The sequence below is a fragment of the Hibiscus syriacus genome, unplaced genomic scaffold, assembly GCF_006381635.1.
Source record: "Hibiscus syriacus cultivar Baekdansim isolate YM2019G1 unplaced genomic scaffold, ASM638163v2 tig00017808_pilon, whole genome shotgun sequence".
Classification (NCBI taxonomy): domain Eukaryota; kingdom Viridiplantae; phylum Streptophyta; class Magnoliopsida; order Malvales; family Malvaceae; genus Hibiscus; species Hibiscus syriacus.
Window position 1 is genome coordinate 1,968,016 of NW_024062417.1, and position 24,615 is coordinate 1,992,630.

Sequence of the window (24,615 nt, forward strand, 5' to 3'; positions counted from 1 at the left end):
AAATGAAACGTGGAGTCTTGTCTCTCTACCTGCTGAAAGGAGTGCCGTAGGGTGTAATTGACTATTTAAGATTAATCGAAATCCATATGGTTCTGTACTCAGGTACAAGGCGCGGTTGGTAGCAAAAGGGTTCACTCAAGTCCCTGGATTCGATTTTACAAACACGTTCAGCCTAATAGTAAAATTTTCGACTGTCTATGTTCTTCTAGCCATGGCTGTTGTGAGAGGCTAGATCTTTAAACAAGTCGATGTCAATAATGCATTCTTGAATGGTGATTTGAGCGAGGCAGTGTACATGCAACAGCCACCCGAGTTTGTACATTGTGCTAAAGATGGTACTCCACTGGTGTGTACGTTACATAAAGCTCTATATGGTCTTCGACAGGCTCCACGCATCTGGAGTATGTTGATGATTGTAGTACATATGCTTTGGTGTATGTTGATGATATCATCATCACAGGAACTTCATTCTCTGTTGTTGATCAGGTTGTCCATTTACTCAGCTCTCGGTTCTTGCTTAAAGATCTTGGTGAACTATCCTACTTTCTAGGTATAGAAGTTAAGAAGGTTGGTGATGGCCTGCTGTTAAATCAGCGTGCTTATATATGTGATCTGCTGAAGAAAACAAGCATGAGTCAAGCTACGCCTGTATGTACTCTGATGGTTGCAGCAAAACTTACCAATCAACAAAGTGATCTGATGACAAATGCATGATAATATAGAAGTATTGTGGGTGCACTTTTATATGTCTACTATACACGGTCGGACATCACGTTTGCAGTCAATAAAGCTGCTCAATTCATGCAGTCTCCCCGAATGAGTCATTTTGCAGCTGTTAAATGTATCCTACGATATCTGGCGGGTTCGCTTGATCATGGCTTAATGTTTTCAAAGGGTGATGCTCGATTATGTGTCAAAGCATTCTCGGATGCTGACTAGGCATGTGATGCCAGTGATCGCAGGTCCATGACTGGGTATTGCGTGTTCCTCGGAGAGTGTTTGGTTGTGTGGAACTCAAAAAAGTAGAAGACTGTTTCTCGGTCAACGATGGAGGCATAATATAGAAGTGTTGCTGAGTCCGCAGCAGAGGTGACCTGGCTTATTGCGTTGCTGTGTGATATTGGATTATCGCTACAATAAGCACTTGTTATCTGGTGCGATAACATAATTGTTGTGGCTTTGAGTGTGAACCCGATTTGTCATCCTCGGTCCAAACATGTTGAACTTGATGTTCACTTCATTCGCGAGAAGATTGCAGCCGGTGCACTTCGGGTTAGCTACTTTCCTGCTGAATTCCAAATTGCAGATGGGCTCACCAAGCCATTGACTAAACCTGCGTTTGAGCAGTTTCATAGGAAGTTGAGGGTTTTATCGTGTTAAAGAGGAGGAGAAAAAAAAGTGGAGAGAATGTTGAGATATACTAATGCATGTGAATCAATGTACTCATGTATGTGAGCTAATAAATGGTGATGGATTGGTTAATCATCATGTGAAGTTGTTAGGAATCTGTTTCAGGTTGTTAGGTTGTTAGAGTATGTTATTAGAGAGCTATAAATGTAAGTGCAATCAAGCAATGAGGGATACAATTCCAATAATAGAATGCTTTTCTTGTTCAAGCTTGTTTAGTTTCTTTGCTGCAAATTCCAGATGCCTAACAATTTCCCTTCTCTAATTACTAGTTCTGAATGAAACAAGAAAGAAAAAAGCAGCATGTATAAGATAGCAAATGTGTCAGAATATCTGTTCATAACAGACATAGGCATCCCAGACATAAAGCTTGCCAAGAAGGCATGAATACCTCCCGGTCAGTCTTGCACCGTCTTGACCTCTCGTGGGTAAACTAAACCTTCGAAGTCCAAGCCATGAGCGCTGAGAAGCTCCCTTTCGTCACTATCGGTCCTCGAGTCGATGAGGCCAGCCTCCTCAAGTATGTCAAGCTTATATCACCTAATGACAAGCTCTCTAACCATGTTAAAGAGCTTGTACAAGGTATCATTGAAGGTGAAACAAGGGTCCTTGCTGCTTCCATGACCATGGAAGAGATTTTTAAAGGAACCAAAGAGTTCAAACTCGAGGTTCTCGAGAAAGTCCAGCTTGAGCTCAACCAGTTCAGGCTATTGATTTATAACGCTAATGTTAAGCAGCTTGTGGATGTGCCTGGACATGAGTATTTTTTTTTACTTGGGTCAAAAGACTCAAATGGAAGCTACTAATCAGGCCAAAGTGGATGTGGCGGAGGCCAAGATGAAGGGGGAGATTTGGTCAAAGAGAATGAGGCGGCAAACGCTTCAAAACATTTGGAAGATCGATGTGGACACGAAGATTATATCCACTCAGCGACAAGGAGAGGGGAAGAAGGAGGAGATAAGGGTGAAGACTGAGGTGAAAGTTTATAAGAACCAAAGGGAAGCTGAGTTAGATTAGGGAAATGCAGATTTGGCAAAGAAGAAAGCCGGCTGGTCTAGGGAAGCGCAAGTGGCAGAGGTGAAAGTGTCCAAAGCTGTTGCACTGAGGGAAGCTAAGTTGCAAAGGGAGGTCGAGAGGATGAACGCTTTGACCAGGGCAGAGAAGCTCAAGGATGAGTTTCTTAGCCAAGTAAGTGTTGAGTACGATACCAAGGTAAACAACATATATATACTCACAACAAGAAACTATAGATGTAGCTGTCCGAATTAATAAGTTTTATAGATAACAACATTCCTTTTAACTATTAAAGAATATATATCAACATTAGACTGCAGATGCAGCTACTTAAATCCAAAATTCTAAGAAGAACAATTCATATTTATCTATTGAGGCGTATATAATTTTAACTGACTGCGCGCATAAACTTTACATATGCAACTACTTAAGTCTAAAACATTTAGAAAAAATAATACTCTTTTTAACTATTGAAACATATATACTGATAATGTGTATACACCTTGCTCTAGAGACTATAAAAAGAATAATTCTCCTTTTAACTATTAAGGTATATATACTGACAACATACATACACTGCAACTATTTAAACTCAGAACCTAATATATTTTTTAACTATTGAGGTGTTTTAATCTAATATATACCATTTGCTTTTGATCCATTGAAATTTCAGGTGCAAGAAGCAAATTGGGAGTTGTACGAAAAACACAATATTGTATTAGAAGGAAAAAGAAGCGGCGACGCAAAAGACCATTGTGGATGTAATATTTTATGGTCGTTAGAGGGTTGCTGATGTAGAACTGTACGAGAAGCAGAAAGAAGATGAAGGGCTGATGGCACTGGCACAAGCCCAAGGTGTTTACATGCGAACACTTTTAGACGCATTGGGAGGCAATTATGCTGCCCTGAGGGATTACTAAATGATCAACGGTGGAATGTTTCAAGAGATTGCTAAGATCAACGCTGAAGCTGTGCGTGGACTTCAGCCTAGGATTAGCATTTGGACTAACAGAAGTGGAGAGGCAATTGATGGTAATGGTAGCATTGCAATGAAGGAGGTTGCTGGTGTTTATTGGATGCTGCCGCCGTTGTTTAAGATAGTTCACGAGCAAATTGGAATGCTCCCTCCATCGTTTTTTTTTTTGCTCAGCAACTAGTAATTTTCATTTAGATATTTACATACCCCCAACTAAGAGCCTCATTAAAAAACCCCTAATCCTAAATGGGGGAAAAGAGTACTCCACAGTTGGGGAACAGCTCACAAAACACAAAATAATTTACACAAAATCAAAGTAAGAGCACTCCTTATACCGAACTACCCCGCCTTGACAAGATAAAAAATTGCAGGTTCTTCAAAAAGCCATCACAGTATCTAGGTGAATAAAGAAAGACCCATTTTCCTGCATCTAATCAAAATCTATCCAATCTTGCTAAATAATGATAACACTATTAAAAAATAAAACTTCCCTGCTATCGTGTTACCAACTTGCCTTGAACATAATTTTTCTCCTCGAACCCATCTTGGCCAAGTAATCTGCCATATTATTTCTTATCCTTGGCATGAACAAAAACTTAACATCATTTATCTTCAATACATAAACATCAATTTCCTGAAAAGTTGCTCCCCACCTCCATGGTCGAATAGAAGAATTTTGAACCCAATTCAACACTGCTGTAGAATCAGATTCTACAATCAAGATAGCCTTACCATACCAATTAGATTCAACGAACACCACTAATGCATTTTTTATTGCTACCAGCCCTGCATAGTCAGAATTAACCTCTGTTACCGGCCCAAAAAACATTGCTACTACATGTCCCTCTGCTGTCCTTAACACTCCCCCACAACATGCTAACTACTTTGTTGCTGAACCATTCACGTTGAACTTCATTTGACCCATCACATGCTGTTGGCAGACTTTCTTCAGACTTAGATCTACACTTGATCCAGCTGAATCCCCAGGCCAATCCCACTAGCATTTCTCATCTAGGGTAAAAAATTCCCTCAACGCCTTGCACCAAGCATACGCTCTCATCTTCACATATACAAGAAGGTCTTTAAGTTTAGTTCCTTTATTCCTAAAAACAAAATTATTCCTGGCCAGCCACAGACTCCAAAGCGCCGCTGCAAAACTTACATACCAAGTCAATACTACAGAACCTGGCCATCGAAACTGATAACAAAACTCAAATAATTCATCAACTGTCTGCATATTGAATCCTGTAATATGCCACCACCTGCAAAAAGCATTCCAGAAACACCCCATAAAAATACATGACACAAACAAATGGTTTGCATCCTCTTCAGCATCTCCACACCAAGGACATAAACATTGAGTGTCTGATAGCTTAATCCCTCTGTTTTTAAGGAAAATCTTTGTTGGTGCTCTATTCAATTTTAGCATCCATAGAAAATATTTCACCTTCGGAGGAACCTTTAGACTCCATATTTTATCGAAGTTGAACGAACCATCATCTTCAAAATTCCCATTACTGAGCAGTAATTCTGTCATTTTCTTGACCTTAAACATTCCATCATTTTCATGAACCCATATGATCCGATCAGCCACACCCTGATTTAACTTTACTTTGTCCACTTCTCCTTTTATAATTTGGACAATGGTTTGTTCCCTATCCAACAATTGTCTCTCGAGCAAGGCTGTCGTATCTAAACTTTTCCACTCGCCTGCACTAAGCATTTCACACACCGTTTTATATTTTCTTGACACTAGCCTGTATATTCGTGGGTATCTTGACCTTAGAGCATTCTCTCCATACCACACATCCTCCCAAAACAGTTTGCTCTATTGATGGACACATTCGAATTTTGGCATTTCCCTCCATCGTGGATGGGCACATTGCCGGATTCGAAACAGCCTAGGACGGATTAAACAAGCATATCGTCCAATCACACTTTGCCATGCACCTTTCCATTGATGGTTTTAAATAGTATTGTTTTTCAAGTATTTTGCTTTCGCTATACATATGATGCTGGTAATGGTGATTTTACTTTTGGTTTTAACTGGTTTACCATAACTGCTTCGTGAGTGTTATATCTTGTAATTTAAATAAGGTGGTATTTATAATAGTCATCATTTATCATCGTTTTTTCCATAATCATCGATATCAAATTGATTAATTCGAATCGAAGAGACGAAAATGATCCTTCCGATCTAGTGTCTCATCTACTAAATTAAATGGTTGTTGGTTCATCGTTCATCATTGTGCTTCCTAACAACAATTTAGTTTTTTTGTCAAGTAAATACTTACAATGTGGGTTTGCCCAATCATTTTATGGGTAAATTCAACATTTTATAGAATATCTCGATTTTAAGTTTATCTCTTATTTTAAATATTAATTTTATCATTATTTAATTTTTTTAATTGTGACTTTGGAGTTATTTTATATCTTAGTTGAATTAAACGAGATTTACGAATTGTTACGTAAATTTTAAGTTTGCATACGAAAATTATTAAAAATATGAGATAACATCAAATCTTTTGGGTCCATGTTTGAAATCAACTTTGGAGAAAAAATATTGCAAAGATTGTTACATGGATCGGCTTGATTGGTACTTGCATGGCCATTTGATATGGGGTTCTTACATAGACAATTTTTGGTATATTTTCAAAGATAAAATATGTGTTTTCATTTATTTTCCTACCGTTCATACTTTTATTATAATAGAACTTTTTTTTCGAGGAATGTCATTTTCATGGGACGTTTTCGCTCTTTTTCTTGTTTTTTTTTTTAAAGTTGCTACCGCTTGGAGGAACGTGTCCTTGGGTTTTCCATGCACTTTTGGTGCTCCTTATTATTGTCATATGATTTTTAACAATACCATAAGAGTTAAATGAAATTAAAAAAAATGAACAAGGTTGAAAATTTGAATGGAGGTGATAAATGATAGTGTGATGGTTGAATATTGGAGAGATGGTGGACGTATAACATCCCTTATTCAATTCGGAAATCGAACACAAATGATAAATGCCACAATATTGATCATGACACAGTTTCAACAATTTTAAGTGATAAATAAAAGAGAAAATAACCTTAGTGACCAAAAATGCCTTATAATATACGATTTTAACCAATTTTTTTTGGATTTGCCAAAATGACCAACTAAATCGCAATGCGATCGATAATTCGCAACGCAATCTCCGGTATCGCAAATCAGTTTCCAAATTCGCAACGCGATCCTGACTATCGCATTGCAATTTTCCAAATTCGCATTGTGATTTTCCGACTATCGCAATGCGAATATGTAAATCACAATGCGAGTATGACTATCGCAACGAGATTCTGACTATCGCAACGCGATTCTGACTGTCGCAACGCGATGCTGACTATCGCAATGCGATTTTCAAAGCGCCATTATTATCGCAACGCATATTTTTTTTCAAATTTCAAACACGAATATTAATATATCGGAACACTGAACCGTCCACAGTATATCACGTAATCGCAACTCATAACCTAAAACCCTAAATCACAACGCAGTCCCATCTCCATCTCTCATTCTCTAAGGCGACATCCATCCCCATCTCCGACGAAATCAGTCCCCATCTCCGGCAAAATCCGTCTATCTCCATCTCTCAGAGCCACCTTCACAATCATTCACGGTCAGAATTGGAAAATCAACCAAATCAACCACCGAGGGTTAGTTTTTTTAATTATTTTTATTTTGAAATTTTTGCATTATTATTAGGTTTTTCATATTGAAATTGATGATATGTTTATTTGTAATTTCAATAATAGATTAACCATTTAATTAGATTGCTTATTAAATTCATTCGATTGCTGCCAATACTGCTAAACTGTTTAGTCTTTAAACCCTGTGAATTTAGTATTTGTCTTTGTTTTGTCCTTTGGTTGAAGTAATGCAATCCATTCAAGTTTCAATTTTAGTATTTGAAATCGAGAATCGCAACGCAAAATGAAAATCACAATGATAGAATCGCAATGCGATTTTAGTTTCGCGTTGCAATTTTTATTTCACGTTGCGATAGTCAAATTCGCGTTGCGATAGTCATTTTCGTGTTGCGATTTTAAGTTTCAGAAACTATTCTTCTTCTGCAAATTGAAACTTGAATGAATTGCATTACTTCAACAAAAAAACAAAGACAAATACTAAATTCACATTATTGCAAATTTAAGTTTGAAGAATAAACTACTACTCTTTATGTTTATTGTTCTTGGTATATCTTCACAGTGTAGTTTTTGGTATATCTAACTTGGTATGTTTATTTTTTTTGTAGAACTTTTATTCGGCTCAATTGACCTTAAGAAATAAATTAAGCCTGGCCAAAACAATTGCGTCGAAGCTTTCACCTGCACAAAGAAAAATATTTGAGGATACATGCTTCGGGCCATGGCTGAAAGTACAACATCCGGGTGGAGATGCTATGTTGACCCATCTGTTTCTTCAAACCATGACTAGCGATCTACCAGAGACTATACAACGTCGTGATGAAGAGATATGGTTTGATTTTCCACCGGCGTATACGTGTTTTGGGCGGGAGGAGTTTAGCTTAATCACCGGTCTACGCTTCGGACACGATGATGTAGGTCGGTACACTAGACATATTACCCACCTATCATGGTTATCTCGGGTTTTTCCCAAGCTGTCAATGGAGAAGCCGAATTTACACGTGGAAGACTTGACGAGATTATTGAATAAGAAAGATGGTTTTACTCGGATGGATGACGCCGATGTTGTCCGAGTATGCCTTCTAATACTTTTGCATGCCGGCTTTTTAGGCAAAGAGACCAGACAACGTATTCCTAATGATCTAATTAAATTGGTAGAGGACCTAAATGCATGGAACCTGTTTCCGTGGGGTTCGTATCTATGGAAAGCTACATGGAATAAGTTGTCGTCTGCCTTTTATGATCGAAAAAGTTTGCGTGGCGATGGTTCCAAATACACTTTGTCAGGCTTTATTTGGGCCTTTAAGGTAAGAATTTTTATATAATGTTTCCAAAATTATAATTAATTATTATTTAACAATTACTAATGTTTGTTAATATATTGTTTGTAGATTTGGATATTTGAGGCCTTTCCCGCCATGTAGACATATGCATTAAAAACTTCTAATGATATTCCTAGGGCTATTTCCTGGAAGAGGAAACGGACCTTGCAGCAATGGGAAGATTTATTACCGTATACGACAATAAATAATGTAAGTCAACACAAATACTACCATATGTTTATAAACAAGTTATTACTAGTACACATTTAACTTTGTTTGAGCTTTTATATTGTTAGGAGTCCAACACTCCATTACAGAGGCTGACACCCACGGAAGCTGAGCTTGCCACTGATTGGTGGCAAGCTAGTAAGCATTTTTTTGATGGCACGGATGATGAGCAGCCTCCACTTCGAGAGCCATCACCTCACTCAGAGCCATCACCTGATCGACCCGACTATACACCTCCACAACGAGAGCCATCACCTATTCTGTCACATAATCGAGCCTCTTCTCCACCATCACCTCATGATAAGCGACCAGAAAAGATGCCACGACGTTTATATCCCTGTTCTCCACCTCCACGGGATGAGTTAAGGGAGTTACGTGATGAGGTCAATGCCTTGCGTGAGGAGGTCGGTACTTTACGCGATGACAATGGTGCATGGCGTGTTGAGGTGTCTACTTTACGTTGTAAGGTATATGCTCTACGTGAGATGGTAGCATCGTTGCAGAATGAGGTTCATACTCTACGCAATGAGGTGAGTTAATATTTTTCATATTTAACTTGATGATAAATTTACTCGTAATTTCACTTAGATTAACCATTTCACTTAGATTAACCATTTCACTTAGATTGCTTAGTAAATTCATTCGGTTGCTGTCAATACTGCTAAACTATTTATTCTTTATCCATGTGAAGTTAGTATTTGTTTTTGGTTATCTTTTGGTTGAAGTAATGCAATCCATTCAAGTTTCAATTTGCAGAAGAAGAATAGTTTACTTTCGCGTTGCGATAGTCATTTTCGCGTTGCGTTAGTCATTCGTGTTCGATTTTAAGTTTCAGATTCTATTCTTCTTCTGCAAATTGAAACTTGAATGAATTGCATTACTTCAACCAAAAGACAAAGACAAATACTAACTTCACAGTGTTGAAAATTTAAGTTTCAAGAATAAACTACTACTCTTTATGTTGTCATTGAACCTGCACTAATTTATGTCTTTGTGAACAATGATAGAATAATGACTTGGGTGAATACCGTGCAAGTTTGAAATATATTTGTCTTTGATTTCACTGTTTAATATCATGTCTGTTTATTTACTTATTTATGTATTAATTTATTTTTAGCGGCCCGCTAAGGTGGATGCTCTACGTTGGGTTTTTCTTGCAAGACGGAGTTCACGCATCAGACGGCGTGCACGTGCCATTAATTCTCCGTTCACCCCAATAGTGCGAAGAATCCGTAAGAAAAAGCCCGACTCACCTGTCATCATTCAAGAGGCCTCCCCTATTGTTTAAGAGGCCCCTATCATCCCTCAAGAGTCCCCTCCCACCGTTTAAGAGGCCATTGTCATCGTTGAAGAGGTCCCTCCCAACATTCTAGAGCCCAATTCACACGGCATAATATATCGAATTATTGAGAAACCCCCTCACGTGCCGGACATGATGGATGACTGTTGGCTTTCGTATAAGTTACCGGCCAGTACCATTCCGGTAGATGAATTGGAGAGGAAACAACTACCGGAAACAATTCTGGATAATACCCATTGGGCTAAGACCGCAGTTGATTTTTATCTACATGAGCGGAGCCAAGGGTGTTACGCTGACATATACAAACTCAACGATGATATGCATTTGTTGATTGAACGGTCTTGGTGGGGTGTGTTATTAGGGGTTGAAGACAATGGCTATTTCGATGGGGGGGTAAGTCTTATATTTCTTCTTATATTTTATTTTGATTAATTTTTTTTTAATTTATGTAATTCACTAATATATGTCTTTTTTTGTAAAACAGCATATTGATGCATGGGTGTCACGTCTTCTAATAGTAAGGTCTTTGAAGAAAAATAAAAATAAAAAAATACGCGATATACAATTATGCTGACGTCTTTTCACGTAGTTCACTTGAAGAATCAACGACAGGAATCATATGTGTTGGCTAATGGACAAGCTAAACTTTATCCTGCATGGTGGGAGGTCGATAAGGTTAGTATTTATTTTTTTAAATATTTTAAAGGTGTTCATAAATAAGTGCACAATTTGAATTATTACTTATGATTGTAGGTGTTTATCCCTGTTTTGGAACTTACTCATTGGCTTCTCGTCGAGCTTCAGCTCCCATCCCTGAAGATAATAGTATATGACAGCATGATAAATTATATATCATTGTCTAATTTGAGAGATATTATTAAGGGATGGAGCTCTCATTTGGCTAAATTCTTGGATGCGATTAATTATTGGACTTATTTTGGAAACAAGAAGCCAAAGATGTTCAATGTTACAGTTATCAGAGATGAGACCGCGCCACAACAAACGCCGGAAGCCAGAGGGGATTGTGGTCCTCTCGTATGCATGTGCTTGGAGCGTTTGACGACAGGAAGTACACAGTTTCTACCTCCCACCGATAGAGATAGAGGTACAGTAGGCTTGTGGTTTCGGCATTTTATGCCTAGAGAGATATATTCGAGACGCTGCCTACCTGCATCCATGTTATGAAGTGTCCATAAACAATTTGTAAGTCAAATGCAAGTGTTGTTAAGTACCTAGAATTCAATAATAATTTGTTGTTTGTTGGTTTTAGATGTGTAGAAAGTGTTATTTGAGCAAATGTTTGGTTTCTGCAGGTTAATCCTGAAGTGAGCTGCGTGAAATTGATGTATGGGTGCATAAACAACTGTCTGGGGTACAATTTTTTTGATTGTTTAATTGATTCTTAAAAGTCTGATTTGTTTAATTGATGAGGAAAATAAGAATTATTATCATTTTTTGCTTGTTTAATTGATTTATAAAAACTGATTTGTAAAAGTTGATTTGTTTAATATTGATGTGTAAATAATTCTTATTTGTGCTTGTTTAATTGATTGAAATGTAAAAGTTGATTTGTTGATTTCAATCTGCATCATATTGAAGGCAAAAGACCTGTTGGAGGTACACTTTCACAACGCTAAACTCAAAATCGCAATGCGAAAGAAAAATTCGCAACGCGAAAGTCAATTCGCATTGCGATAGTCTAATATGCTTTGCGATTTTCTCGTTGGGATAGTCAAATACCCGTTGCGATAATCAAATTCGCGTTACGATACTTAAATTCGCGTTGCGATTTTCTCGTTGCAATAGTCAAATAGCCGTTGCGATTTTCTCGTTGCGATAGTCAAATAGTCATTGCGATTTTTGCGTTGCGATAGTCATATTCGTGTTGCGATAGTCAAATACGCGTTGCAATTTTTGAGTTGCGATAATCAAATTCGTGTTGCGATAGTCAAATTCGCGTTGCGATATTCAAATGAATGTGTAATAAGTGATAACAACTGAATATATCATAGCAATGTTCAAACTCAAGTTACTAATACATGCCTAACTGAAAATATTAAAAGTTTACACATAAAATACACATAACAGTCAAATTCGCGTTGTAATATTCAAATGAATGTGTAATAAGTGATAACAACTGAACAGATCATAGTGATGTTCAAACTCAAGTTACTAATACATGCCTAACTGAAAATGTTAAAAGTTTACACATAATACAACGTTTGCATTTAAAAAGCACCTAAGTTAATAGTCCCAAAAGGTGAAGCCGGTTGTGATTGGAATTTTGATTTTGATTGCGATTTTGATTGCCTTTTTTCTTGACACCATATGAGCTTTGGATTTTGATGAGGATCCATATTTTGGTAGAGGAAAAGATGATTGTGATGGCACTGGTGATCCACATGTCAACCTTGTATGACCAGTTTCCTTGCACCGACTACATGTCGATCTCTTCTTCTCTTCACCCTTAGACGGTATATGATCGTGACTTTTTGGTCGGCCAGGTAGCCTTCTGTCCATGGCTGGTGGAAAAACTGTTTGTAAGTCATCTGGTATGTCCCACTCAGAAGGATGTGGAATAGGGTAGATAATCTCGGCATAAGTCTGTCGATATACTTCTGTAGTGTAGCAATCCATAGTGTATGCGCTTGAATCATCTTGGTTTAGATGAAGAACAATTTTTATAACATACCTACACGGATAACCAGATGTTTTCCATTTCATACAACTACACGTCTTTGCATTTAGATCGACAAGCCCATTTAAGTTATTATCCAGTATTTTAAACAAAGTGTTTGAACATGGTTCAACTCTCCATGACGTTGACTTCACAATACGTTTCGTTATCTTTTTTTCAGTCCATGGTGTAACACGATGTTCCAATGTTCCTGTAAATTTAAATAAATAATACTTAGTAAAATATATGATAAGTTACAAATTTAAATAAATAATACCTGCATGGTTTCTTTTCTTGTAGTACCACTGTTGAATAGAGGCTCGAAAAAACTCCATTAACATAGTAATGGGTAATTTCCGGGAATGACGACTTAAAGCGTTGATTGATTCTGCACTATTAGACGTCATGAAACCATATCTTGCTCCAAGTTGATGTACTCTTGACCATCTTTCAAACCCGACATCTTCTAGTGTTTGAGCACACTGAGACAAAACACATCTTAAACAATTTATATGCTTATTAAAATCCACTTCCCGATAAGCTTTTACAGCCTTTTAGTATGTCCATTTGTGATTTTTTATATACCAGCAGACCTTGATTTTTGATTTCTATACAAATGAACACCACAAAGTCCATGAAAAGCATCTGGGAAACACCTTCTAACAGTGTTGCCAATTGAGTTTGCCCAATCGGATATGATTTTCAGATTCCTAATAGGACCTATGCAATCCCTAAGATGCCCCATAAACCATGTCCATGAATCAGAGGTTTTAGATTTGCCAACCCCGTAAGCTATTGGCAGTATCCCATTGTTAGCATCCATGGCTACTGCTAATAAGTTTACTCCAAGGTATCGACCTTTTAAATGTGCTCCGTCAACTATAATAACTGGGCGGATGCAAGTAATGAACGAACGAATCTACAAAATCATATACACAAGAAATATAATCATTTAAATGTGAAATGCATGTAACTAACAAAAATGAGTCAACAAAATTATATTGATTTACTAACCGCAGCACCAATGGCGATAAACAGCAACTCAAAGCGTCCATCTCTATCTGTTTTGATATGAGTTACCGACCCAGGATTTTTCAGCTTTAAATTGTGACAATAAGCCGGCAGTTGGGCAAACGATGCTTCTGGCGACCCCCTCAACAATTCCAAGGCATAACATTTGGCTCTCCAAGCTTGAGAATATGAGATACTAATCTTGAATCGAGCATTCATGTCAGTCATAATTTCATGTCCCCAATATACCTTGCCATTCAAAAACATTAACTCAGCCAGAAAACCACCCAACACCTTTTTGTTTTCCTGTTTATGGTGAGGAAAAACTTGGTTTCTTGAACATGTATGTTTATCAATAAAAGTCCTAACTAGAAACATTTCGTAATCTTTTATCCTCTTTGCAATTATACGCCACGTATAGTTTTTGTCAATCATACACCTTGTTTCGAAACGATCTTTGCTTGATTGTTAACTTTTAGTTGATAGCCATCGTCCACACATTTCGTATACAAAGCTATCTTCAAGTCTTCCTTTGTATCAAAACAATCATCTTCTTGATACGAATAATTTTGTGAACAATCAACTGCTATTTTTACCAACTCTTCTTCCGGTATCTGAAGAAATTCTGGCATATTCTAGTTATACTCCCGTGGCATTTTCTTCGGGGACTTTTCTTCGGGGATTTCTTCTTCTTCTTTTTCTTTAGGGTTATATGAATTATAGAATGGATGTTCAACATGTCATTCATTCCGTCGTAACTTCCTCCTCATTATCATCAACAACATCTTCCTAGACAGCGACTGTTTCATCATCAAAATTCGGGTATTGATCATATCAAAATCATTACACGCAGGGTCTGTTTCTTCTTCTGAAACATCATCAAAATCGAGTATTGACCAAGATCAAAGTCCGGGTATTGACCAAGATCAAATTAGAATACCGACTAGTACTCACAATTTTTGTTGGCTCATCATCGTCTAACTGGTAATACGAAACCGAAATTTGGTGCTGAAAGTTGATTGGGATTGGATTAGGGAAAGGTTGTGGGTTTTGAGATTGTGTTTGGTATTGGAAATGTGGTGAAAACAAATTTGCTTGGTGATGAAATTGTGGTGGAACCATTAATTTGAGCACCATAAACTGGGGTTGAAAAATTAGTTGATTACTACCCGTACGTGACCCAACTTCACTACTTCTAGGTTCAAACATACAATGTAACATCATCTTGCGAAAACTAATGTAAGCAATGAATCGTTCAACATCTTCATTTTCGGTTAACAAATAAAACTACCTTTTCTGATAGATAGCCTAAATCCACTTAAGGGCTCTAAATTCAATTTATTTGCAACATGTAACATTAGAGTTTCATAAGTTAACTTTTTTAATGACAATTTTAGTTGAAGATTCATGGGTAAAGGCATATATTGTAAAACACCATGAACATTCTCCCATGACCCTCCAAAACACAAATCTATCCAAACATGATCAACATTAGATGATTTCATTATTGTAAATTAATTTACTAAACAAACAAGCTACGAAACTAAAACCTGTTGCCGGATGGGGAAGGATGTCGTTGGATTAGAACGGATGTCGCCGGAGAGAGAGAGTGATAGATGGAGATGGAATGAGTTGCGATTTAGGGATTTAGGTTATGAGTTGCTTCTTCTGCGTAGTTATATACCCAAAACATTTTTGTTGCGAAACTAAAACCTGTTGCGAATTTGAAATTCGGTGTTGCGACAGTCAGAATCGAGTTGCGATAGTCAGAATCGCATTGCGATAGTCATAATCGCATTGCGATTTACATATTCTCATTGCGATTTACATATTCGCATTGCGATAGTCGGAAAATTGCAACGCAAATTTGGAAAATCGCAATGTGATAGTCAGAATCGCGTTGCGAATCTGGAAACTGATTTGCGATACCGGAGATCGCGTTGCGAATTATCGATCGCATTGCGATTTAGTTGGTCATTTTGGCAAATCCAAAAAAAGTTGGTTAAAATCGTATATTATAAGGCATTTTTTGTCACTGCGGTTATTTTCTCTAAATAAAAACTTTAAGTCTTAGAAGATATTTTTATAGTATTTAAAATATAACATTTCAAATTCGATATGTAATAAGATAGACTTAAGTCGCAGTGAACTGTCAAAAAATATTCAAACTTAAAATTCTTCTCTTTATTACCAATGAACTCATAAGGTAATATACTAAAATAATGACATACAAGTCACTTATAGAATATTTATACAAAATCGAAATTTCAATAGTTTGATTTTAATCAAAATAATACAAATACTAATAGAATTTACATGCCAAATACATAAATAAGGATCGTAGGTGTACACATGTTCTCTAAAGTAAATAATATTGTTTTATGATTCGAAAACTCTAGAAATCTTAATGCGACAATGCTTATTGAACAAGTCTATACTACTAACATTTGAACAGAAACATCTGAACCCTGAGCGTTACAAAGCTCAATAATACACTTACTTCGTGAAATTTATAAATATAAGCATGATAGACGATATAAGCAGAGAAGAAAAAGTCCAAATATACAATGTTATCATTAAAATATATCGTACTAATCATTATCTATATATGATCTACATGATAGAGTTTTCCTTCTATTACTAGTTTCACCTAGCTTCAATTATCATTTAATTCACACATTAAACACACAGATATATACGAAGAATATTAGCATATAATGTCACACAACAATCATGTAGCCATAATAGGAGAATTTTGATTTTTACAAACTATCCGTAACAATTTCATCACATAATATATTATATGTTTATCTGATCTCACATACGCATATGACATATTTTAGAAGCAAATTTAATCTCACATAATATCAATAATAATCCTCTTAATTAGTTTATAAGATCTAGTCTCACACAGTGGTGTCTATAGGTCACACGTATCAACTAATGAACGTGAAATGAAGCCTACACCAACACATTTTACGACATGAAAGAAATTCTTGGACACTTTTAAACATATTAAAACATCATTCCATCACAACCGATAATTAAGGCTAAAAATCATGCAAAGTGCCTAATAAATTCATAATACTCTATAAGCATTTATAACTTTCAAGGTCATTGCAAACATACCAAATTACTAACATGCAAAACAAGCTAGTAGGCCAATCATCATCAAGTATCAACCAACCAAAATAATGGTCAGTTTGTACTTCGTATGGAACATAACAAACTTATGTACTTCACAAAAGAATGGTTAATGTTATTCAAAATAACCATCCGAGACAAAATCAAACATGAGAAAAACAAAATAGAAGAAATTATATATCTTTAAAAATAAAAGAAAATAAATAGAAAGAAAAAATACTCTTTTTTTATCTTGTGATCAGAAACAATTGAGGCATGCCGCTACATAGTTTCTTTAAGACATTCGAGTACTCATTTGTGCTCGAGATCTTTTAATTGTAGAGAATATGAACTATCATTGCCTTTTTCTATTACTGGGAAAATAAGGAGAGAATATTTTTCAATAAAATAGAAGTTCTTGAATTATGAGATATGAAAAATCTAACAGGTTAGCTCAGTATTTATAAGGGATTTAAGAGAATTTTAGTCCATCTAGATATCTTTTAATATCTAAATTTAAACATATAATAATATCTTTTAATTTAAAATATTTAAAAGATATAAACTCCTTTTACTATTCAAACTTAAATAGATATTATTTTAATTTGAAATATTCAAAAGTATATAATTATCTTTAATATTCAAAGTAAATAGATAATAAATATATTTTAATTTGACATATTCAAAGAGTAATTATCCTACTAATATTCAAATTAAAAAATGTTTTCTAATTTGTAATGTTAAAAAGGAATAATGAATTTAAAATAAATATTAAATACATCAATGAAATTCACCATTTTTCCCAACAATCTCCCCGTGATTGAAATTGATGATTTTATCAAAATATTTTGACACGATGCAGTGATAGCCTCTACGATCGATAGTTGCATATGACAAGTAGGTTTCCTCCTTTGAACCTTCCCTTGTGACAATGTACTTACTTTACTGGCTAAACAGTACATGCGATGTCCTTGAACTATTCTACCGTTTGTGTAAACGATGACATACTTCACGCAACTACCCCTCCGACAAGAATTTAGTTCTCATAAGTTGTCCTTTGAACCTAGATCTTGGGATCTCCAGTCAACAAGGTAGGGGTTTCCTTCACATAAAGCCTTTAAACTTCATGGGATTTAGTCCTATTCCTTAAGATGTTTTCTCAGCTTGATCTCGATTTAACCCTTTGTTTAGCAGGCCCATCATGTTTTCCTTTGATCTTACAAAATTAATAGAGATAACTCCATATGAGACTAATTTTTAATGGTATTATATCGACAACACATAGTCTTGATTTACCATATACATGAAAATTTGTGCTCTAGCAATTGTTGCTTGGTTGTCATAGTATATGCATGTTTTCTCAGCTTGATCTCGATTTAACCCTTTGTTTAGCAGGCCCATCATGTTTTCCTTTGATCTTACAAAATTAATAGAGATAACTCCATATGAGACTAATTTTTTAATGGTATTATATCGACAACACATATGTCTTGATTTACCATTATACATGAAAATTTGTGCTCTAGCAATTGTTGCTTGGTTGTCATAGTATATGCATACTGTGGGTACATGTTTCAGCCATTCTGGAACATCCTCAAGAAAGTTATGAAGCCATTATTCTTCTTCTATAGATTTGTCTAGAGCTACAAACTTAGATTCCATTGTGGATCTAGTTATAATCATTTGTCTTGAGGATTTCCAAGACACAACTCCTCCTCCTAAAGTGAATACATATCCACTTGTACATTTGGTATCTTGAATATAAGATATCCAACTACCATCCGAGTATCATTCTAAGAAAACATGATCTTTGGAATAATGCAACCCATTATTTCGAATATATATAAGATATCTCAGTATCCTTGTTACAATTTTCCAGTGGTTTTCACTTGGATTGCTCGTGAATCTGCTTAGATTGCTTAGAGTAAAAGTGATGTTTGGTCTCGTACAACTCATGAGATACATTAGGCTATCTATGACCCTTGTATATTCCACTTGGTGAACACTTTTACCTTGATTTTTAGATAAATGTAAACAAGAGTCTATTAGAGTTATGGTTATACTAGAATCATCTTTGTTAAATTTCTCAAGAATCTTATCTACATAGTGTGTCTTAGTTAGTATGAGGCCTTCAAATAACCTTTTAATTTGGATGCTTAGAATCATATCGGCCAATCCTGTATGTTTCATGTTAAATCTTGAATTTAACATGTCTTTGTTACGTTTTACAATTTCATTGTTACTTCCAACAATGAGTATTCCATTAACATACAAGCATATATTAACATATCCAATGTTTGTAGTTTAGACATATACACACTTTTCACACTCATTTATCTTGAATTATTTTGTCATCATGACACTATCAAACTTCTCATGCCATTATTTTGGCGTTTGTTTAAGTCTATACAAAGACTTCACCAGCCTACAGACTTTCCTTTCTTGACCTAAAACTACACGACCCTTAGGATATTGCATGTAAATTTCTTCGTCAAGGTCTCCATTTAGGAAAGCTATTTTAACATCTATTTGATGTACTTCAAAATTTCATAAAGCATCAATTACGAGTATTATTCTTATGATTTTTATTTTTGATACATGAGAGTATGTATCAAAGTAACCAAAACTTGTTTTTTTTTCGGTGTCATTTTATTACCAATCTAGCCTTGTACTTATCAATTATTCCATATACTTTCATTTTCTATTCGAAAATCCATTTAGAATTTAGTGGTTTAATCTTCAGAGGATGATCCACCAACTCCCATCTATGGTTATGCATGATGGAATCTATTTCACTCTTAAAGACTTCCTTCTATAAGGTGCCTTCAGAGGATCGCATAACACCACTTTTTTTTTAGGTTCAACCTCCAACATAAAGGTTAGGAAGTTTGGTCGAAAGGATTTTTCACTCTTGCTCATTTTCTCATTCTTGGCTCTATTTTAGTTTCAACCTCTCGTTGGTCATCTAGACTATCTTCATTGGTAGTCTCTAAAGTTCATTTTATTGACCTTTGATCAACCTCCTTATATTTATAAGGAAAAATATGTTCAAATAATGATGCATTATTTGATTCTATTATAGTGTTCTTGTGAATCTCTTGATTCTTTTATTCATGCACAAGAAATCGATATGCATTGCTATGTTCTGCATAGCCAATGAAAATGTAATCCATAATTTTAGGACCTATTTTTATTTGCTTTGGTAATGGGGTCATTACCTTAGCAAGACAACCCTCGCATTTTCAAATATTTATAGGAAGGTTTCTGACCTTTCCATAATTCGTATGGTGTCTTGTCTTTTTCCTTTCGGGATACCTTATTTAAAAGGTAATTAGTTGAAAGGACAGTTCTCCCCTAATGTTATGTGATAACCCAAAACTACCTAACAAGGCATTCATCATTTCTTTTAGAGTTCGATTTTTCTACTCTACTACTCCATTTGATAGAGGAGAATATGGTGTTATTACTTCGTGAATAATACCACGTTGAGAACAAAATTCACCAAATGGTTCAACATACTCACCACCACAATCACTTCTTACCATCTTAATATTTTTATTAAGTTGGTTTTTGACTTCCTGCTTATTGAGTGTAAATTTCTCCATAGCTTTATCTTCGCTCTTAAGAAAATATACATAGCAATATTTTGTACTATTGTTAGTGAAGGCAATAAAATATTTATTCCCTCCTCTCGTTTGAACAAATTGCAAGTCACAAACATCATTGTGAATTAAATCAAGTTGTTCAATATTTCTTTCAACAATTTCAAAATACAACATTGTTAATTTTGCCTCAACACATGTTTCACATTTATGATTATAATTTATATGAAACGAAAGAATGTGTTCTAAGTTAATTAATCTCCCCAGAGCATCATAATTAACATGTCCAAGCCAACTAAGCCATAAATTAAATGACTCAAGCATATAAACGGAACAATAAACATTCCTCTACTCACAAACATTCCCCATTTAGAAAAAAATCAGCTTTTGGAATTCAAACATCATTCTAAATTCGTGAACACTTAGGAGTGTTCCAGAAATCAATTGGTTCAAACACATTCTACAACTTGAGTTATTTGCCAGAAGTCATCTTCAAGACTATAGTACCCTTCCCTTCGATTTCGAAATTCATGACATTGCCCATGTAGAGCTTCTCCTTATTTTTGCAAGGATTCAATTCTGAAAAAGAGTCATTGTTACAACAAATATGATGTGTGGCTTTAGTATCAAGCACCATTCTCTTGGATTAGAGTCAACTAGGTTGACTTCAGAGATTACAACACATAGATCCCACATCCTTAGTTATTCTTTCCACAATATTAGCCTCGTGAGCTTTGACTTTCTTTGGATGTTTGCACTCAGAAGATTTGTACCCCATATTTCCACAATTAAAGTACTTCCCTTGGAATTTCTCATTCTTGGAAATTCTACCTTTAGGTCTCAACTTTGACATATTTTTGAGTTATTTTCCGTTCTTGAAGTCCTGAACTTCCATCACAATTGCCTTAGCCTCTTTAAAGGTTTCTTTGTTTAGCTTTATAGTATTAACTCTATCGTCCTCTCTTATTCAAAGTCTGACAACCAGTTTTTTCACGGTCATTTCCTTCTTTTGTGCTTCTGATAATTCTTGAAGTCACTCCATCCAGGATTTTAATTCTCAATAATGGCAGCTACCTGAAAGGATTCACCTATGACTATTATTTCGGTAAGAATTCAATTAATATGTAGTTGAAGTTCCTCCACTTGTTTTAGTACTAGTTTAGAGTCAACCATTGTAAAATTCAAGAACTTGACAAATTAAAACTTTTTAGTTCCATCATCTTCAACTTTGTATTTGTGGTTTATTACCTCCCACAATTTCTTAGTCGTTTCATAACCAACATATACTAGATATAAGGAATCTTGTAGACTATTTTAGAACTACATTTCGACATATATATTCAATGTGCTTCCAAGCTTTAACAACATTGAAAGAAATAACATTGTCTACCTCTTCTTCTCATTCTTTATGAATAAGAGGATCTTTCTTCAATAACTTTGAGAGGTTCTTTGTGGTCAAATAGAAAAATATCTTCTGCTGCCACATTTTGAAATTCTTTTCGTAGAATTTCATTGGATTCTCATTGTGATTAATGAACACTGCCGATTGACTCAAATTCATATTTGGATTCTAAACTGGTACCACTATTTTAGCATCTAATTTGGATAAACCAACAAAGTTTCCTATCTCAATTTTCTATAAAAATGAAACTGGAATTAGAAATAATTTAAATAAGAAAATTAATTATTTTTTTATTTTAGATTTTGTTATCAGACAAAATCAATATTATGAAACAAAATTTGACCAAATTGACTTTCACAACAATTTTTGTTATACAGATTTGTCCACTTTGAGATTTTAGCAAGCCCGTTAAGATGAAAAATAAATCCCAAAATTTTTTTGATTGCTATCTCATTTTTCTCACAATTTCTAAATCATCTTGGATTAAGAAATGTTAAAGAATGATATAATTTGTCTAAAGATTGTTATTCAAAATAACAATCCGCGAAAAAATTGATCTTGAGAAAAGTAAAATAGAAGAAATTAAATTTGTTTAAAGAATAAAATAAAATAAATAGATAGAAAGGGAAATAATCATTTATTTTGATATTGTGATGAGAAACATTTGAGGCTTGTCACTACACAGTTTCCTTAAGATAGATTTTCGACCGCTCCTTTGTGCTCGAGATCTTTTCATCATATATCTCCTTGGATACAACAACTAGATGATTAGATACAGTAGCACAATAATAGAGATCACAAACTAGTCTTAAGATATGAATAAACTAGCTGGTTAGCTCAGTATTTATAGGGGATTTTCAAGATAGTTTTACTCCAACCAGATATATTTTAATATCCAAATTTAAATAGTTAATAACTTTTTTAATTTGAAATATTCAAAAAAATATAAACTCATTTTACTATTCAAACTTAGATATTATTTTAATTTGAAATATTCAAAAGCATATAATTATCTTTATATTCAAAATTAAATAGACAATAAATACCTTTTAATTTGGCATATTCAAAGAGTAATTATCCTACTAATATTCAAATTAAAGAATGTTTTTTAATTTGTAATATTAAAAAGGAATGTGTATTTAATATAAATTTTTAATCCATCAATGAAATTCACCCATTTTTCAACAATTAGCAACTAAACTTATCTATTAAATATACATTCCACTAGACCTTAAAGCATACAAAGAAAGACATTTACTATGACAACATATGGTACCCTTATTCGATGATACAATAACTGTTAACAAATAGACTGCTGCAAAAGGAGGCATTAACATTGACTTGAAAATATTGTTATAATTTCAAAATGTTTAGCAACAAACAAATAAATACAGTTGAAATATACAACAAAAACAAAGAACACCAAGAGTTAAGTGGAAAACCTAAAAGGGAAAAAACACAAACAGAGGAGAAAAGTTTCACTAATATAGAGGAAGAAAATAAAAGAGGAGAGAAAGAAAAAACCTGATGTCTAACCCTTACCCTTAGTATTAATTTATAGGGATAGATACTTGATTACAAAGGAAACTAAATAAAGTAAAAAGTTACTTTATAAAAAACTACTTTAATAAGGTTATTTACTTTTAGTCAAACTAGGTTTATTACTTTCCCAATTATATTTTGCAACGTTGAATTTAAGTCAAACTTTAGCAAATCTCCACCTTAATATTTTTCCACGTTGAATTTACTTTCCCAATTTTTTAAAAATATTTCTAAAAATTATTTTATGGCATTTTGTGACACTTACCAAGCTCGGTTCAAAATTTTGAACGGTGAATAGCTCGATTCTGAAACGTTGTAAACTTTGACTTTCTCACCCCTCCATGCGCCACCGACGACGGAGACACGGCAAAAGCTTTGAGGGGTTTTGTTCATGGGTCGAAAATGAATACGATGGTGGTTTCGGTTCGTCGAACGGAGGCCGGACGGTGAGTAGATCGGAGTTTAAAGGAGGGTTGAGGGGAAGAGGGAAAATGGGAAATAATTTGGAAACTGATCGGGGGAGAGAGTTTATAATTCTCTCCAAAATAAAAATAGGTAAACCATGAGTTTAGCCACTGAATTTTCTGTACTTCTTAAAATGGTCTGTCAACTTTGAAATTTTATAATTTAATCCTCAATATTTTTCCAAAATACCAATTAAATCCACCACTATATAATTCTAAAATTTAGCCCCTAAATTAGGGTGTTACAATAATGGTTTTACTATGACAAACCTGAATGTGTTACATTTTTTTGTAATCATGTATGCTAATGGAATGTAATGAAATTCTTCTTTCAAAAAAATAATAATAATAAGAGTGCCTATTTATAGGCTCTACAAAAACTCTAAAAGAAAAAAAAACTAGCATATTTTCACTAATGATAAATACATTAATTAAAAAGAAAATAAATCTTACCATAATAATAATAAATCCTAAATCAATCTAACTAAATAAAGGAAAGTCTAAAATTGAATTTAATTATAAATACTTAATAAAATAATTGAAAAATCGTAATAAATTAAAATTCTTGTATAGGGCGCGTATCAAATTTTCTGCACGCGCTTTCTTTGCTAAAATACTCATATATTGAGTTCCCGACATCCGATTGAAATATTTCAAAAGACGTTAGAAAGCTAAATGAAAGATGGTTCTATCTGAAGAAGACATCATGCTTTGAAAACGTCTAAATCTTGTTTGAAAATTTATTGTAACTCAGCTAATGCGTTAAGTTTCAAAATATACTTTAATAAAAATGTTTGGGTCTTGTAAATGGTAGGACGAATAAAAATTGGGTATTACACCCGCTATCAACAATAAAAAATCATTAGTTAAAA

General features: G+C 34.6%; 1 pseudogene; it reads left to right on the forward strand.

Annotated features, from left to right (window-relative positions):
- Positions 1-1,710: 1,710 nt before the first annotated feature.
- LOC120208906 lies at positions 1,711-5,312 on the forward strand (annotated as a pseudogene).
- The last annotated feature ends 19,303 nt before the right edge of the window (positions 5,313-24,615 follow it).